This window comes from Mus pahari, chromosome X (genome assembly GCF_900095145.1).
Source record: "Mus pahari chromosome X, PAHARI_EIJ_v1.1, whole genome shotgun sequence".
Taxonomy (NCBI): domain Eukaryota; kingdom Metazoa; phylum Chordata; class Mammalia; order Rodentia; family Muridae; genus Mus; species Mus pahari.
Window position 1 is genome coordinate 66,201,757 of NC_034613.1, and position 4,861 is coordinate 66,206,617.

Genomic DNA, 4,861 nt, shown 5'->3' on the forward strand with positions numbered 1-4,861 from the left:
TGCTACAAGATGGTGCAGGCACTCTTAGGTAGCACACAGTGTATGAGGCTTCCTTGTCAGGCCCCAGGGAGGATCCTTTCAGTCCCTTCCAGTCCCTTCCAGCTCCTGAGTGACTCATGGGTGGCCCCTTTTCTCCTCACGGGTGGCTGGGTTTCTCTTCCCTATCAGTGATTTTCGGGAAAATGCTGCTGCTTTCTGCCCTTTGTTCACTTCCTATATTTGGCAGTGACATTGCAAGTGAGCTTCAGAGGGTTCTTGTTTTCAAATAAAAGTCACTTTCTTTGCAGTTGGTCAGGGAGTTTGTCACAGCAACAGGCAAGAAATCGAAACACAAGCTACATCAGTGAGGCTGATGTCAAATGCAGGAATTCTTCAGCCTCAGCTTCTTAAGTGAGGGTGAAGATTCTTAAGATTCCAGATGTGTGCTAGTACACCCACCTGGGTGCTATCTGAAAACATTAAAAACAAACAAACAAACATTGGGCCCGATGGCTAGGTCTGTAAAGGCACTTGCATCATGCCTAATGGCCTGAGTTCAGTCCTTGGACCCACAACGCTAAGAGAACTGAACTGATGACTCCCTGCATGCTAGGTATGCACCCTACAAACTGAGCATACTTGCTGGTTTTGTGTGTCAACTTGACACAAGCTGGAGTTATCACAGAGAAAGGAGCTTCAGTTGGGGAAATGCCTCCATGAGATCCAGCTATAAGGCATTTTCTCGATTAGTGATCAAGAGGGGAGGGCCTAGGTAGTCTTGGGTTCTATAAGAAAGCATGCTAAGCAAGCCAGGGGAAGTAAGAAAGTGCACAGCACTTTTCTTTGGCCTCTGCATCAGTTCCTGCCTCTAGGCTCCCGCCCTGTGTGAGTTCCACTGCTGACTTCTTTTGGTGATGAGCAGCAATGTGGAAGCCTAAGAAGAATAAGCCCTTTCCTCCACAACTTGCTTCTAGGTGTTTCACTGCAGCAATAGAAACCACAACTAAGACACTGAGCTATAAGCACACTACTCACTAATCTTCAAGAACCCTATCCACTGAGTTATTGAACACCTTATCGTAGTATCCTAAGCATTTTTGCCACTGAGCTGTAAGCACTACCTAGTGATTATAGCCTAGCTCCAAATAGCCTCTGAAAGGTGAGATACGAATCTTCTGTAGACTTAAAAAACTATGTTTAAGAAGGGTTTGTGGGTTTGGTGTAGTGTTCATAGATGCATCTTGTCAACAAAGCATTTGGGTTTTCTTGTGGTCAGTTATGTGATTGACAAGGAGGTGGGTGAAGCTCAAGTGCTCTGGTGAAAGTAAGAACTTGCTTCCAGTGAGGGATCAAGTTACCTGTGTGTGTGTGTGTGTGTGTGTGTGTGTGTGTGTGTGATGGAGGGTGTGTTGTAGTAGGGCTTCAGTCACAGGTGCCAGTGGAAACCAAAACAGCCAGGAAGATTAAAGCTTCAGAGTTTATGACACTGGAAGTTGGATCTGTTTTCTAAAAGTCAGAAGTCATTGACCATGGAGATCTGGATGCTGAAGTGTAGAATTTATGAGCCTCCTTGTGTGTTCTGGGAACTGAATTCGGGTTGTCTGCAAAGGCAGGTGGGTACTGGTAATTGCCAAGCTGTCTCTCTAGCCCCATAAATACTTTTATTATATTCATTCATTCATTCATTCATTCATTCATTCATGTGTTTAGTGTATAGGAACTTCCTGCTTTTACAAGTCTGCATATTAACCATTTCATGACTGGATAGGCACCTGTTGTTTCCTTTTAGAACCGTGGATTATCCCTGCTTTACTATGAATTCACCTGGGACAATCCTTGAAGACACTCACATATATCCCCTAGTCTCAGATCATCTGTGAAGCTCTAGTTCTTCATGGTCACAGCATGGAGCTCAACAGAGTAAGTTTCCCTTGGGCAGCAACCTTCTCTGTGGCAACTCTATCTCCTTTCCATGACTCAGTCTCCATCTCTGCAGATACCACCTTGGTTTCTCGTGAAAATAGCTGCAAATTCTATTTTCTTTTCTTTCAGGTGGCTGCAGGCCAGGGTCAAGGACTATAAACTAAGTAAACTTGGGAAACTGCAGACCCTCACTTAAAAACTTGCTAAATGGTGCATATTGCATGCCTGTGAGGACAGTGCTTAGGAAACTGAGGCAGAGGGATTTCTGTAAGTTCTAGGTCAGCCAGGGCTGCATGGTGAGACCTTGTCTCAAGACAGAAAAATAAAACAAAGCAAAACACCCAAATCCCCAAAGAACACTACATGAAATTCTATTGAGAGTATAGGTGTGTATTGTGATGAAATTGTAAATGAATTTTTAAGTTTGAGTTCCCTACCTGGGAGGTGTTTACAATAATATTGCAGAATCTAAACAAAATAGCAGCCAATGGATCTCTGTGAGTTCGAGGCCAGCCTGGTCTACAAGTTTGAGAATAGCCAGTGTTACACAGAGAAACCCTGTCTCGAAAATCCAAAATATAAACAAACAAACAAACAAACAAAATAAGGAAAATACACATTGCTTCTGCTCAGATGAGGGGAATAGGAGGTGAAGTTTGCTGAACTTCAGTCCAATAATGGTAAATAGTTTTGATAAAATTGCAGAAATGTGTGCTTGGATTGGAAGAGGAGAAATTCCTCACCTTGGTGTGATCCTCACAGTGGGTGGCAGAAAATGCCAAAATTATTTAGATTCTTGGAGATACAGCAAGAAAAGGTACACACACACACACACACACACACACACACACACGCACACACACACACACACACACACACACACAATCTCAACACACTCGAAAGTGTGAGGACAAAGTCACAAGCTAAATTCACTTTTTTGTGAAAAAAAAAAAGATAAAGTTTCAATATTAGACATCCTAAGACTCTACTCAAGCCTGGAAACATGAATTCAATTCTCAGAAGCCATGGAAAGCTGGACAGAGAGCTGATGGCATGAAGCTGTCCTCTGACAGTCATGCCATAACAATAAATCAAAGTAAAAATCAAAATCAGCTTCTGCATGGGACAACAGGATCGAACCCTGATCCCCAGGCTTGCTCACAAACACTCTTACATCCTAAGCTGCCTAGCTGGCCCCAGAATTGTGAATGTTAAAACCAGGACATGTGTTTGGTTAGTGCTGGGTTGTTTTTCGTTCTCCACAAATTTTTATTGTTTCCTTATTTAAAAAAAAAGTTTAATCTTACAGAATAAATCATAACAGGTGAGTTTTGGTATCAGCTTTCCCACCCAACCTAATTCATTCTCACAGTAGTTATCTTTTTTTGAGGAAATGTTTGTCACTGCTGTGAGGCTAGGCCAGATGCTATCTCAAACCACACAAATCAACTTCCTGTTGTTGACTCAGCCTTTCACAGAACCTTCCAAGTGACCCTCTTCTGGAGTAGCTCCTGGCCAGACCCCTGCACAGTTAGTTTTCTTGTCAATTTTTCCTCTTTAAATGAGTCTGACTGGACAGTGGGCAACAGAAATAAACATTTTTCTTTAGAAAACGTCTGCTCCCGCAAAGGGAATATCCTCCTGTGGTAGATTTTGTAATGTGTTATCCAAAATCTGAACCCCATGCACCTCCCACAGTGATTATGGGAAAAAAAACTATATACATTTTTAAAAAGCTTAAAACATATTTAAATAGCCAGGCAGTGGTGGTGCATGCCTTTAATCCTGTAATACAAGCACTTGGGAGGCTGATCTTTCGGTGGGAGGCCAGCCTGGTCTACAGAGTGTGTTCCAAGACAGGCAGGACTACACAAAGAGAAACCGTGGCTTGAAAAACCAGAAGCAAACAACAACAAAATAATTAAGTAAATGGATAAAGAACTGACAGTGATAAATACATAAAAGCAGCCCTTCAAATTGAGGGTAAATTTGAAGTCACGGCCTTGTATGAAGTAGAATCCTTTAGAAGAGTCACACTTCTAGAAGCACCCTGTGATCCAGGCCAAGCTTAGGGTACTTGATTGTGACTTTGTAGTTTCTCAGAAGTTGTAGCAGGTCTTTCACTTTCAGCAGCATCTTTGTTCCTGGTTAGCATTAAACCATGGGTGTGATTCCAGCTCCTCCCTTCCTTTGGAGAAATGAGAAAGAGGAATGAGTTTGCAAACAACTCTATTTTTGAAGCTGAGACTTCTGTGCTGTGCTTCTGTAGTTGAACCACCTCTGGAGGTAGTCTCCCTACTGCTCCTTTCCCCTCCCTTCATCCAGTCCATCCCTCTTCCCTTTTCCTTTCTGCCTCCCCTTTCTCCACTTTCTTCTTCATGTGGGCGGTGTAGAGATTGTCTCTCTGCTCCACAAATGAACATTCTCAATTCCCTCTCATATAGTCCTGATTGCAGCTGAGCTGATGTCATTTACATCCATATCAGGATGTTTCAGGGCCAAGGCACAAGGAATGTGGTATCAATGATTTAAGATACTTGGTGCTCACAGTCAGCCATGGGAAGTAAAGATTTGGCTGTGAATTCATTTTGAATATCACAGATAAGGCATGACCTTGGAAACAAAGAAAGCAGTACATTGTTGAATGGAAGCTTACAATTGGGTTGTTACCAAGCAGCATTGATGAATGTATTCTCCATCAGTACACCCATTCATCTATCCATACACCCATCCATCCCTACATACACCCACCCACTCAAACACCCATCCATCAATCCATCTACTTATTCATCCGTTCACTATCCATCTATTCATCCATATACTCACACATCCACATATCTACTAACTCATCCATCCATCCATCCATCCATCCATCCATCCATCCACTCATCTATACATTCACCCATCCACTCAGTCATCCACCCACCCATATATATATATATATATATATATATATATA